The following is a 15263-nucleotide window of genomic DNA, read 5'->3' as shown; positions in this document are numbered from 1 at the left end:
AGATAATGTTGAACAGCAAAGTTACCATTGTTGAGCATTTCATAGGAACAAGGTTCTTTTTAAGGCCAGGTGCTTACATGTTTCATAAACAGTGTACTTGAGAAATGTCCATTGAGGTACAATGAATAGAATTAGAATGAATGCTGAGTTAAGACAGACAGTCCGGTTTGAAAGTCCCATTATGAAAAACAGGAAATACAGACACAGGTAGAATACTATGTCAGCAAAATGGATGAAACACCAAACAGCCTCCTCCGAAGAGGTATGTCCATGGTCCCCTCTGTAAATACTTAGTTCTTGGTGACAGCAGCAAATAATTGAGAAAGGTAGAAAGAGGTGTGGCCATGAAAATGGGCCAGGGTACAAGGAAGAAGACAAAAGGAAGGAAAACCATCAATTTTCCTACACCAAAGCACAGAGAGATGATGTATCAAATCCACCATTGGACCATCCAGACCTGCCAATCAGAGTGGGCAATTTTCTTAGGGAAAAATGTTGGACTGAGTGTAAGTTTGTTTATTTAGGTAGGAGAGCTATATTAGCCAACAGTTTTCAGCTCTATTCTGAGAGGAGAGAGAATATTTTGCTTTGTTTTGTTTTTCTTGGAACGTCTACATAGATAAACTTGCCACGTGGACCAGAGTTTACTTTTGTAGACAAAGGAAGTTATGGTCTTTCCAGGTGGCTCAGTGGTAAAGAATCTACCTGCCAATGCAGGAGATGCAAGAGAGATGAGGGTTTGATCCCTGAGTCAGGAAGATCCCGTGGAGGAGGAAATGGCAACCCACTCCAGTATTCTTGCCTGGAAAAGTGCATGGACAGAGGAGCCTGGCAGTTTACAGCCTGTGGGGTTGAAGAGCCAGACATGACTGAGCCCACACACAGCAGCTTGGATAGCGAGGGGAAGCTATTTTCTGGAGTTCCTTAGTGCTCCTCTATTGTAGCACCATCCACTAAATATATTAGTGTCTCAGCTGGCTCTCACCTCCTGTTATTTATGTTCTGTGTGGTCTGCACTCACACTGAGTAAGGATGGCTTGTAAAACCCATAAAACATTGCATGAATGATAGAGTGTGACTTTTGAGATTAGGTCATAAAAGACATTATGAGGCTTCCCTGGTGGCTCAGTGATGAAGAATCCGCCTGCCCATGCAGAAGACACAGGTTGGATCCCTGATCTGAGAAGATCCCATGTGCCCCAGAGCAACTAAGCCCCTGCACCACTACTGAACCGACATGCCGCAACCACCGAAGCCCATGCACCCTAGGGCCTGTGCTCTGCGGCAAGAGAGGCCACTGCAATGAGAAATCTGTGCCCCATAAGCAGAGAGCGGCCCCTGCCCCCTCTACAACTAGAGAAAAGCCTGTGCAACAGCAAAGACTCAACATAGCCAAAATATATAAATAACATTATTTTTTGAAAAATACATTGTGTCTTGCATCTTGCTCTCCTGGATCATTTGTTCTGGAAGAAGCCAGTGGCCATATTGTGAGGATGTTCAAGCAGCCCTTTGGAGAGGCCCATGTGCTGAGGTGCAGAGGCCTGCTATCAACAGCCATGTACACGAGCCATCTTGGAAGTGGATCCTCCGTATCCAATCTACCTTTAGGATGACTGCAACCCCAGCCAACATCGTAACAGTAAACTCATGGCAGACTCCAAGTCAGAGTTCCTCAGCTAAGCCACTTCCAAATTCCTGACCCACAGGAGCTGCAAGATAATAATTTTTGTTTGTTTGTCTCCAGCCATTGAATTTTGGAGTAATTTGCTATGTAGCAAGAGCTAACTAATATAACTGACTCTAATTCTTGATTTGGGATTTGCTTCTGTAATTATAATTTAAAATTATATCAAGCTTTTATATGAAAAGATAATAGACCAAGCAACATAAATTTAGGTATAAATGAGATAAAATTCCATGCCCTAGTATATTACCCTGCACAACAAGAGCCAGATAAAACAGTATCCTATGTGTGCAATCTCATCTGGAGGTCTAAACTACCTCACATATAAGGTCTAATAGGGCATTGCATAGACTTCAGTTTTTTCTCTGAATGAGATGGAAAAGCCACTGGAGGGTCTTGAGTAGAGAAGAGACATAATAGAACTGGTGTGTCCAGTCTACTGTGTATCCAAATATGTGCCAGGGGCTCTCTGCCTCTGCCCTCTAGGTGTTCCCAGGCTCACTGACATTCAACCCCACCAGGAAATCTATCACTCCTCCTTTCCCTTTGGACTGCACCTTAGGGTTTATCCTCAAATAGGCGATGATAACTAGGGGGAGAGTCAGAACATTCTGCTTACCTGAAAATGTTCAGAAAAGCTATAACCTTCCTGTTTTTTGGCTCTGAGATTGCCTAACTCAGCCTGAAGATCTATTAGAAATGTTACAGCATTACATTATAGACTCTCAGAAGGTTTAGGAACTGTATCAGTCAGTTATGCTGTGGTAACAAATGACCCCCAAAGCTCAGTGCTTAATACAAAAAAAGTTTCATTCTTGATCCTGCTACATGTCCAGTACAGAGTGGAGGAGTCTCTGCTTATTGTAATCACTCTGGTTCCTGAGCTGATGGAGGTTCTAGCATCCTGTGACTCCACGAACATGAGGCTTCTGGTCTGCTGCAGCAGAGGAAAGATGGCTGGAATTAATTGCTTTGGCCTAGGAGTGGCACATGGCATTTCTCCCTACATATCATTAGCCACACTCATCACACGCAAGTACTATCCTCCAGGAGATGAGAAAGTACCCATACCTGGGAGTAGAAAAAAACAGAATATTGACAAGTATCAGTAATGCCTACAACAAGGAAGCTTTTTTTTTTTTTCTCTTCTTCTTCATAATTTAATGAGAAGAGTAAGAAGAAAGTTGGGAACCACAGTTTGAGTCCCTAAGATCGTTGTCTTTCAATGAGACAGAAATAAAGTGAGGTGAGTCCTAGACTGGTTTACCTTCTTCTCAATGAATTAACCCTTATTCACTAAGGGATTATATATGTACAAGGTACTATGCTGGATGCTGTAGAAGAGATACAAAGTCAATCAGGTATGGTTCTTCCCTTAAGGGAAGCAGATGGCCTCTATGTTTTAACACAATTATGAGAGTAAATTGTCTGGAATAATCATCATTTAATATATCTAGTCAAGGCTATGGTTTTTCCACTGGTCATGTATGGATGTGAGAGTTGGACTGTGAAGAAAGTTGAGCGCTGAAGAATTGATGCTTTTGAACTGTGGTGTTGGAGAAGACAAGAGTTCCTTGGACTGCAAGGAGATTCAACCAGTCCATCCTAAAGGAAATCAGTCCTGGGTGTTCACTGGAAGGACTGATGCTGAAGCTGAAACTCCCATACTTTGGCCACCTCATGCGAAGAGTTGACTCATTGGAAAAGACCCTGATGCTGGGAGGGATTGAGGGCAGGAGGAGAAGGGGACGACAGAGGATGAGATGGCTGGATGGCATCACCGACTTGATGGATATAAGTTTGAGTAAACTCTGGGAGTCACTGATGGACAGGGAGGCCTGGCGTGCTGTGACTCATGGAGTCACGAAGAGTCGGACACGACTGAGCGACTGAACTGAACTGACTGAATATGTTCCAGAGATAAATACACTTTCCAAATTCCTAGCATCATTTTTCCTGAAGTAAATGGGAGTGATAATTCAATTAATTGCCAGTTTAGACTTCTCTGAATTCTTTTCTATGATCATGGTAACAGCATGGTCCGGGAATCTGGGATATGCACCTTGGTTGGAAGTGAAATGTTGTCCTCCACCAAGGCTGCCAGATAAAGCACAGGATACCTAGTTAAATTAGAATGTCAGATGAACAAATAATAATTTGTAGCATAAGCATATGTCGTGCAATATTTGGGACATACCTCTACTAAAAAGTTTTTGATTTTTATCTGAAATTCAAGTGCAACTGGGGATTACTTTTTTTATTTACTGAATCTGGCAATCTTATTTTTTTAACTTTTTATTTTATATTGGAGTGGAGTCAATTAGAAATGTATGATATTTTCAGATGCAAAGCAGAGTGACTCAACCATTCATATACACGTATCCATTCTCCCCCAAACTCCACTCTTTCCAGGCTACCACATAACATTGAACAGAGTTCCCTGTTCTATACAGTAGGTCCTTGTTGGCTATCCATTTTAAAATATAACAGTGTTTACAAGTTCATCCCAAACTCCCTAACTATGCCTCCTCCCCCAGTTCCTCCACCACCACCCCCAGTAACCATAAGTTTATTCTTGAAGTCGAGAGTCTGCTTTATAAATGAGTTCATTTGTATAATTTCTTTTTAGATTCTGCATATAAGAGATATCACACAATATTTCTCTTTGTCTGTCTTGCTAACTTCTCCTAGTATGATAATCTCTAGGTCCATCCATGTTGCTACAAATGACATCATTTCTTTCTTGATAATGGCTGAATAATATTCCATTGTATATATGTACCACATCTTCTTTATCCATTTCTCTGCTGATGAACATTTAGGTCTGGCAGCCCTATCTTAAAAATCCTTCATCATCATGGAAGCACCAACAACCTTCAGCCTCGTTCTGTATCACTTCCCTTGCTACCACACACCAGACACATTGACCTCATTTCTGTTCCCGTAACACACCTGGTGTGAGTTCACCTCAGGAGCCACCCTGTCCATCACCAACTCCTGGAACTTACTCAAGCTCATGTACATTGAGTCAGTGATGCCATCCAACCATCTCATCCTCTGTCATCCTCTTCTCCTCCTGCCTTCAATCTTTCCCAGCATCAGGGGCTTCTCCAATGAGTCAGTTCTTCACATCAGATGGCCAAAGTATTGGAACTTCAGCTTCAGAATCAGTCCTTCCAATGAATATGCAAGACTGATTTCCTTTAGGATGGACTGGTTGGATCTCCTTACAGCCCAAGGGATTCTCATGTGTCTTCTCCAACACCACAGTTCAAAAGCATTAACTCTTTGGCACTCAGTTTTCTTGCTGACTACATGACTACTGGAAAAACCATAGCTTTGAATAGATGGACCTTTGTTGGCAAAGTAATGTCTCTGATTTTTAATATGCTGTCTAGGTTCATCATAACTTTTCTTCTGAGGAACATCTTTGAATTTCATGTCTGCAGTCACCATCTGCAGTGATTTTGTAGCCCCAAAAAATAAAGTCTGTCATTGTTTCCATTGTTTCCCCATCTATTTGCCATGAAGCGATGGGACCAGATGCCATGATCTTCGTTTTCTGAATGGTAAGCTTTAAGCCAACTTTTTCACTCTCCTCTTTCACTTTCATCAAGAGGCTCTTTAGTTCTTCTTCACTTTCTGCCATAAGGGTGGTGTCATCTGCATATCTGAGGTTATTGATATTTCTCCTGGCAATCTTGATTCTAGCTTGTGCTTCATCCAGTCCAGCATTTCTCATGATGTACTCTGCATATAAGTTAAATAAGCAGGGTGATAATATATAGCCTTGACATACTCCTTTCCCAGTTTGGAACCAGTCTGTTCCATGTTTGGTTCTAACTGTTGCTTCTTAACCTGCATACAGATTTCTCAGGAGGCAGGTCGGGTGGTCTGGTGTTCCCATCTCTTGAAGAATTTTCCACAGTTTATTGTGATCCACACAGTCAAAGGCTTTGGCAGAGTCATTAAAGCAGAAGTAGATGTTTTTCTGGAACTCTCTTGCTTTTTCAATGATCCAACAAATGTTGGCAATTTGATCTCTGGTTCCTCTGCCTTTTCTAAAACCAGCTTGAACATCTGGAAGTTCACAGTTCATGTATTGTTGAAGCCTGACTTGCAGAATTTTGAGCATTACTTTGCTAGTATGTGAGATGAGTGCATTTGTGTGGTAGTTTGAGCATTCTTTGGCATTGCCTTTCTTAGGGATTGGAATGAAAACTGACATTTCCAGTCCTGTGGTCACTGCTGAGTTTTCCAAATTTGCTGGCATGTTGAGTGCAGCACTTTCACAACATCATCTTTTAGGATTTGAAATAGCTCAACTGGAATTCTATCACCTCCACTAGCTTTGTTTATAGTGATGCTTCCTAAGATCCACTTGACTTCGCATTCCAGGATGTCTGGCTCTAGGTGAGTGATCACACTATTGTGGTTATCTAGGTCATGAAGATCTTTTTGTATAGTTCTTCTGTGTATTCTTGCCACCTTTTCTTAATATCTTCTGCTTCTGTTAGGTTCATTTCTGTCCATTATTGTGACCATCTTTGCATGAAATATTCCCTTGGTATCTCTAATTTCCTTGAAGAGATCTCTAGTCTTTCTCATTCTATTGTTTTCCGTTTCTTCGCATTGATCACTGAGGAAGTCTTTCTTATCTCTCCTTGCTATTCTTTGGAACTCTGCATTCAAATGGATATAGGAATGAAAACAGACTGTAGAGGAAAAAGTACAGAGATATGGAGATCAGATAGGAGGTCGCTGCAGTCATCCAGGCAAGAGAGAATAATGGGTTGGTCTGGCTTTTGGCACTGGCAAGGGAGAGAGACTGGGACAGATTTACGATATAAGTGTGAGGCACTGCAATCAAAAATTGCTCAGTTAATGGAAGAATGCATGACTGAGTAGAAGGGTGGATAGATAGTGGATGGATGGATGGATAGGAAGATGAGTGATAGATGGCAAATGGATGGTAGATGATGGACAGATGGATACGTGGATGGATGGGTGGATGAATGGTAGATGGATGAGGAAGTAGAACATACTGCTTAAAAGTCTAGGCTCTGAATTCTGACCAATCGCCTTTTGAGTCCCATAGCTGATACACTCACTAGCAGGGCAACCTTAAAGAAGTAGCTCAGCTTTAAGAAGGCTTACTTTCTTTATCTGCAAAGAAAGGGAACAGGAACATATGCATTATCAAAAAGGCATGAGGCATAAAAGGGATAATGTCTACTGAGTCATTATGCCAGTGCCAGAACACAGTGGTTATTATTATTTACCTCTAGTATCTTTGTCTTTTCATTACTCTCACTATCACTTACTTTCATGTTCACACTCCCAGCCTGCCCCAAAACCCAGAACAAACAAAAACATTTACATCAAATGTTTAAAATATTTTTTTAAGAAAAGAGAGAAATGATGCAGTATGGGAAGAGTTATAAACTATTCAGTATTTCAATTTTTTTATTCACAACCCTGAATTCCCTTTGATAGTTTTTTAATATAGGGAGGGCTCTTATGAGTATGTGCGAATAATTAAACTTCACGTTTGAGCATGAGGTGGAAGAAACTCATTTAACTGTCAATGATGTGAGGTAAAGGAAAGCCCAACGGGCATCTTTTTCACAATAAATACTTTTGTAGGATTTAAAAAAAAAATTATTCCTCTCTTCTCAGACAGTTGGAGAAAGTAAGATTTTGGAAGATTCCTCCCTGCACTAGCCTATCTTTTGTGTTATTTTGATAAGCTGTGACTAAAGGAGAAAGGGGAGAAGGAGGACTGGGACAGCGGTGATGATGACAATCTCATTGTCTGAACATTTACTACACACACATGAAAAACTCATACTCATTGTATCATGAGGTGCTCCCCATAACCTGGGAAGCAGGTAGAATTACTCTTCCTGTTGTGCAGATGAATCAGCTGAGGCTTTCAAAGGATACATTAGATACCCATGTAGCAAAACAGAGATTCACACTCAGACCCATCTGATTCTCTTAGCTGTGCTCCTAGACTTCTACTTGGTTGGCTGTTTGGCCCTGAGTCTTTTCTCAGCATTACTTATTGTTTTTATTCATTCTCCTCCCTCCTCGTTGGCTGACAGCTATTGATTTCTGTGCGTGATTGTACCCTTGGCCTTAAATAGTTTTGCAATTCTTCCCCAATTTTCAAGTGAACTTTATCATCCCTTTGCTTAGTGAAGCTCATCTTTGTTCTTTGGGCAATAATAGATGATTCAGTAAATGGCATGTCACAGAACAGGAGCGATGTGAGGGCAACCTTCATTAGATTAAATATGTTTTTTCCACCCAGTGCTCTGTGGGATTGCTATCAGAGAACAGACAGCAGGGAATGAGCAGAATGTAGCCAAGAACTTCTCAAAGTTGAATCAGTAATTACTTTCCTTGATGTATTTATAATTACTGATAATAACAATTTCCTATAACTGTAACAGTTCATCTATCAACACAATTCAGATGTTATGTATTCAATTTGCTTAAAAGCTCTTCATGATGATGACTTGATTCTCAAATGCTGCCATCCCCATCCAACTTCCAGATCAAACCTAATTCCAATCTAAAACCCCATCAACCCCCCTTTTGGATGAAAGACAGTTAGGAAAGTGTGGATGATATGATGTTGCCTTTGGCAGTGGGGCCCCAGGCTCTTTGATCTACATGATTTGATTCCTGCCTACTTCCTTCTGCTCCCTCCCTTGCTCCACTTTCTCTAGCTATGGTGGCATTCTATTTGTTCTTCAACTTTACCAACTTGTTCCCACCTCAAGGCCTCGCACCGCCCATCCCCTCTTTCTAGAAAGTTCTTTCTGAAGGCCTGTGTCTGACCATCTCCTTTTCATCATCCATGTCTCAATACAAATGTCACCCACCTGAAAAGGACTACCTAAGATACCTTATCCACCCAGGTAATCCTTTTTTCTCTCTGTCTCTCTTATATTTACCTTTTTTTTTTTTAATTTTCATTTCTAAATTTATTTTTAATTGAAGGACAATTTCTTTACAATGTTGTATTGATTTCTGCCATGTATCAGCATAAATCAGCCATAAGTATACATATATTCTTTCCCTCTTGACCCTCCCTCCTACCTCCCACCCCATCCCGCACCTCTAGGATGTCACAGAGCACCAGGTTGAGCTTCCTGTGTTATATAGTGACTTCCTATTAGCCATCTATTTTACACATGGTAGTGTATATATGTCATGCTATTCTCTCAGTTTATCCCACCTTCTCCTTCCCCTATCTGCTTCTCTATTCCTGTCCTACAAATAGGTTCATCAGTACCATTTTCTAGATTCCATATATATGCATTAATATATGATACTTGTTTTTCTCTTTCTGACTTCCTTCACTCTGTCCACCAGGTTCTAGGTTCACCCACCTCACTTCAACTGACTCAACTTCATTCCTGCTTATGACTGAGTAATATTGCACTGTACATATGTACCCATTTTTTGTGTGCGCACTCAGTCATGTCTGACTCTATGCAAACCCGTGAACTGGACACCAGCAGGCTCCTCTGTCCATGGAATTTTTCAGGCAAGAATACTGGAGTGGGTTCCCATTTCCTACTCCAGGGGATCTTCCTGACCCAGGGATTGAACCCACACCTCCTGTGTCTCCAGCATTGCAGGCAGAGTCTTTTACCACTGAGCCATCAGGAAGTCCTATATGTGTACCACAGCTTATTTATTCATTCATCTGTCAGTTGATATCTAGGTTGCTCCCACATCCTGGCTATTGTAAATAGTGCTGCTATGAATATTGGGGTCTTTTTGAATTATGGTTTTCTAAGGGAGGGAGAGGAGTAGATGGACATGAAATGCATCTCTCCCCATGGATGCATCTCTTACATTTACTTTTCACTGGGCACAGTCTTGTCTTGTTTCTGCTCTCCTCTGTATGTGACACAAATCTTTTGCACCTCCTCTAATTCTCTTGGAGCTGCCAGTCATTTGATCCACACCACACCCTACTGCTTCATTGACTACGCCAAAGCCTTTGACTGTGTGGATCCCAACAAACTGTGGGAAATTCCTAAAGACATGGGAATACCAGACTACCTTACCTGCTTTCTGAGAAATCTGCATGCAGGACAAGAAGCAACAGTTAGAATCGGATATGGAACAATGGACTGGATCCAAATTGGGAAAGGAGTATGTCAAGGCTGTTTACTGTCACCCTGCTTATTCAACTTCCATGCAGGGTACATCATGCAAAATGCCAGGTGGGATGAAGCAAAAGCTGGAGTCAAGATTGCTGGGAGAAATATCAATAACCTCAGGTAGGCAGATGACACCACCCTTATGGCAGAAAGCGAAGAGGAATTAAAGAGCCGCTTGATGAAAGTGAAAGAGGAGAGTGAAAAAGCTAGCTTGAGACTCAACATTCAAAAAACTAAGATCATGGTATCCAGTCTCCTCACTTCATGGCAAATAGATGGGGAAACACAGAAGACAGTGAGAAATCTAATTTTCTTAGTCTCCAAAATCACTGCAGATGGTGACTTCAGCCTTGAAATTAAAAGGCCCTTACTCCTTGGAAGAAAAGCTATGACCAACCTAGACAGCATATTAAAAAGCAGAGACGTTACTTTGCCGACAAAGGTCTGTCTAGTCAAAGCTATGGTTTTTCCAGTAGTCATGTGTGAATGTGAGAGTTGGACCATAAAAAATGCTGAGCACAGAAGAATTGATGCTTTTGAACTGTGGTGTTGGAGAAGACTCTTGAGAGTCCCTTGGACAGCAAGGAGATCAAACCAGTCAATTCTAAAGGATATCAGTCCTGAATGTTCATTGGAAAGACAGATGCTAAAGCTGAAACTCCAATACTTTGGCCACCTGATGCAAAGAACAGACTCTTTGGAAAAGACTCTGATGCTGGGAGAGATTGAAGGCAGGAGAAGGGGATGACAGAGGATGAGATGGTTGGATGGCATCACTGACTAAATGAACATGAGTTTGAACAAGCTCCAGGAGTTGGTGATGGACAGGGAAGCCTGGCATTCTACAGTCTGTGGGGTCTCAAAGAGTCAGACATGACTGAGCAACTGAACTGAGCAAAATTGAATGCCCTACTGTGCCCATTCAAGACACTAGGTTCTGCCTTCTGCAGGAGACTGACCAGTCACATGCCCAACCTTTCTGCCACTTCCAAATGTAAAAGAAGCACATGGTACAGAGCATGGTATCTGGCTGTGTAACCATCAGAGGTCAACCCACCAGAAGGACTAACTGTGGACTAAATGTCCAGCATAGCTGACTCTCCATAGGAGAAACTACATACAACCAATAAGAAATAAGAAATGAATGAGGCAGAGGAGTCAGCATATAAATCACTTTTCCCTTCTTGCTCCCAGGAACTACTCTACTTGCATGCCATCCAGAGAAGTTCCGTATTGCAAGTTTGGTGCATCTGCTGAGCAACTAGCCTTGTCTCTCCAAAGCTCATCATTAAGCAAAAGTCAACACAGTAACATATCATTCATATTTTTACTCACCTCATTTCCTTTCCCTCATTCTCACTGCCCTGGGGTTGTCCTTTGAAAATGAAACATTAGTATTTTTTTAATTAAAAAACATTTTAATTGGAGGATAATTGCTTTACAATAGTGTGTTGGCCTCTGCCATACAACAGTGTAAATCAGCCCCAAGTACACATATGTTCCTTCTCTCCTGAACCTCCCCCTCCACCCATCCCACCCTTCTAGGTTGTCACAGAGCACCAGGTTGCGCTCCCTATGATCATACAGAAGCTTCCCATTGGCTATTTTTGACACCTGGTAGTGTATATATGTTATATAAGTCAGTGCTACTCTCTCAATTTGTCCTATCGTCTCCTTCCCCCACTATTAGAAAAATGGTACTGATGAACCTTTGGCCACCTGATGTGAAGAGCTGACTCACTGGAAAAGACCCTGATGCTGGGAAAGAATGAAGGCAGGAGGAGAAAGGGGTGACAGAGGACGAGATGGTTGGATGGCATCATGACTCAATGGACATGTGTTCAAGCAAGCTCCAAGGGTGAAGGACAGGGAAGCCTGGCGTGCAGCAGTCCATGGGATCACAAAGAGTAGGATACAACTGAGCTACTGAACAACAACAACTGATGAACCTATTGCAGGGCAGAAATAAAGAAGCAGACATAGAAAACAAACTTTGGAAACATTAGTATTTTTATCTTTGCCTCAGGCTCTATTTCCTGGAGAATGTAGGCCAAGGCAATCCCCAGTACTGGAAACATTCCTTAGTACTTACAAAGCACTCAATCAATAATATAGAGTTTGGATGGATGGACAGGTGGAGGTGGGGTATGCATGGCTGGATGGATAGATGGGTGAAGGGATGGATGGATGGAAGGTTAGATAGACAAATGGGAGGATGGCAGTTTCAGGCACTCAAGGGCCAATGTGATTGTGTGTGCTAAGTCCCTTCAGTCATGTCTGACTCTGTAACCCCATGGACTGTAGCCCGCCAGGTTCCTCCTTCCATGGAACTCTCCAGGCAAGAATACTGGAGGGGGTAGTCATTCCCTTCTTCAGGGGATCTTCCTGACTCAGGGATCGAACCCAAGTCTGCCTCATTGCAGGCAGATTTTTTACTTCTGAGCCATCAGGGAAGCCCCAAGAGATCCTAGAAAACAGGGGTGGAGAAGCAGGAAGAGAATCAGGTAAGAAGGTAAACTGGATCAACATAGGGTATACTATCAAGGTTGCTGCTATGGAGGTCCCCTGGGACCTCCTGGGAAGCATCCAGAATGCCTTTAACAATTCCCCACCTGGAGGATGGGAAGTGGGAACATTCATCCACCAGCCTCCACTCCATCGGTTCAGGCTTGCCCGTGGTGGCATTAACTGCCCTAAACTTCCAGACCTGTGTTCAGGCCAAGTGGGCCCCTGTGGTGGTAGAAAAGACCCTGGGACAGAAAATGAAAAGGACATACAGGCCAGAGGGGAGTCTGAGCTTCTGACAAACTGTGCGCTGCAGCTACAGCTGAAACCAGAAGCGCTTTGAGGGATGTGTGTGACACAGTACCAGAGTTGTCTGCTATAGAACCATCTCTAAAGTGCATATGCAGCTGTGTTTCCCAAAGGGTAAGATTCTCTGATGTCTCCCCTGAGCCTAGAGAGAAATGGCCTGCTTTCTTTTTTCTTTAATTAATTAGCTTATTTTAATTGGAGGATAATTACTTTACAATATTGTGATGGTTTTTGCCAAAGATCTATCGTCCAGCCCAGTCTCTGCTGCTGTCTGCTCGTGGTCACTGCCCGCTCTGGGTCCACTTTCCACACCACCCACAAGTCTCACCTCATGATTTTGCCTGTGCTGTTACCTTGCCCGGAATTCTCTTCCCATTTGCGTTTCTTCTCTAGACGACTTTTCAAGATACCTCTCCTGACTGTCTCAGGGAGAGTGAGACCCCCTGTACACATTCCTAGCATTGCTCCCACTGCAGTTTTAATAATTATCTCCAGTTCACGGACTTCCACCACGACCACCACCACCTAGGTGGTGAATTCATAGAGGGCAACGGCAGGGTCCTCTTCACCTTGGTTTCCCCATTTCCCAGGGAAGACCTAGCACAGAGGAGCAATTGCTAAAAGGATGGCTGGCTGGATACATACACAAAAGCTCGGGGCTTTATTTTATGTTTTAGCCATGCCGCATTATTTGTGGGATCTTAGTTCCCTGACCAGGGATTGAACCCAGATCCCAGCAGTGAAAGCACTGAGTCCTAACTGGACAGCCAGGGAACTCCTGGGGCAGTTGGTCTTTATTTTATATCTATTCAACAGAAAGCGATATGGCTACTTAGAAAGGATCGTGCCTTCAAGGGGAAGCAAAGCCCACACGATGAAGGGCATCTTGATTTGATGTCTCACTAGATTCCGATCTGAATACTCTGTGCCATCTGTTCACCATTGTTTAAGGACACATAAACCATTTCCCATGTGCCCATCAAGAAGGTGACAGCTCTGACAGTGAATTCAATTTCAGCAAACATTTGTTGGACAGCTGAAGAGCTGAGTCACTGCTTTAGACACAGGATAAGAAGATGAGATAAAAATACCTGGTGTGCCTGAGGGCATCTGGTGTGACCAGCGCTGGGGGGGCCCGCACAGGAGGGCCGAGATAGACTATCCAGGCAGCTGGCCTTTAGGTGTCACAGACAGGATCATCCTCTGTGCTCAGAGGCAGGCACCCACCCGGGGCAAGGGCAGCCAGCTGAGCCATTCACCTGTAATCTGTAAGGGAGACCATTACAGGCAGGGCATTCCTATGTCACAGGCAGATAGCTACAGCCCACAACAGTTTTTTTTTTTACTAAGCCCCTGGCACAGTGCTGCCACGGTGCCCACAGGAGGACCATCCCTGCCCTCAGGGGTCCATTATACTCTAGCAGTCAAGGTAAGGGGCCAGGAACACCATGACACAGTGGTGTCATGACCACAATAATATCGGGTTGGCCCAAAAGATCACTCGGGTTTTTCATTTTGGGCTATCTCAATATAAGACATACTGTGTACAGAGGCTGCACAGATCTGCAAGGGATAATGGAAGCTCTAGGAGAAATTTACACTGACAGAATATTCTAGGATAAATGAATGGATACTTGGTCAATTGCCCTTCCATCCTGTGCTTCCTGTCTTTTATTCCATAAATACAGATTTTTTTTTCCCTTTTCTTGGTAACCCAGCTGAGTAAGCCTATAATGAATGGGTCAATCTCAAATGCTTAAAAGGGAAGGCTACAGTGCTCAACCATCTATATATTCAAATCCTTTGGCTCTTACATGTTGTGTCATCTTAGGCATTTTGTCTGCCCACTTAGCTTCCATACCTATAAATTGGGGATGATAAAAGTCCTTGGTTCATAGAATTTTTCTGAAGGTGAAATGAGTTAGTAAATGAAAAAGCTTTTAAGGCACCTGGTACATAATAAGCCTTCAATAAGGCTAGCTGTTATTATTAATGCTTTTATTGTTATCATTATTATTCAAGATTATTACATAGGAGCAGGCTTCCCTGGTAGCTCAGCTAATAAAGAATCTGCCTGCCATGTGGGAGACCTGGGTTCGATCCCTGGGTTGGGAAGACCCCCTGGAGGAGGGCATGGCAACCCACTCCAGTATTCTTGCCTGGAGAATCCCCATGGGCAGAGGAGCCTGGCAGCCTGCAGTCCATGGGGTCACAAAGAGTCAGACACAACTAGGCGACTAAACATACACAATACTTAGGAGCAGAGTGCTAGTGCCAATTTTCTAGAAAGCTCTTTAAACAATATGAGAACTTAGTCTAATGAAGGGGACAGGTTCCAACTTCTCTCTGCTGAATCTCAGAGGTCAGTGATAGCAGTCATCTTTGCCCCCTTGATTTATTTTTTGATCCCAGGTTTTCAGACAATAAGGAATACAACTGGCAAATTAATTTTACTTGGAGGAACACAGCAAAGTTCTTCATTTTTTTAAAATTAGTAGTTTACTGAGTGTGCCTATTGTGGTTATTGATCATCTCAGGCCAAAAAAGAAAAAATTTTTTCAACGCATTTGGAAAAA

General features: G+C 42.7%; 1 protein-coding gene across 1 annotated transcript in view; it reads left to right on the top strand.

The window, feature by feature from the left end:
• KAZN (kazrin, periplakin interacting protein) overlaps nt 1-15263 on the top strand; it is a 963882-nt gene that overhangs the window by 301935 nt on the left and 646684 nt on the right. The gene's annotated exons all lie outside the window — the stretch shown is intronic.

This window comes from Muntiacus reevesi, chromosome 5 (assembly GCF_963930625.1).
Source record: "Muntiacus reevesi chromosome 5, mMunRee1.1, whole genome shotgun sequence".
Lineage (NCBI taxonomy): Eukaryota > Metazoa > Chordata > Mammalia > Artiodactyla > Cervidae > Muntiacus > Muntiacus reevesi.
Note: the sequence above shows the minus strand (reverse complement) of the source record. Positions and strands in the feature narration are given on the sequence as shown.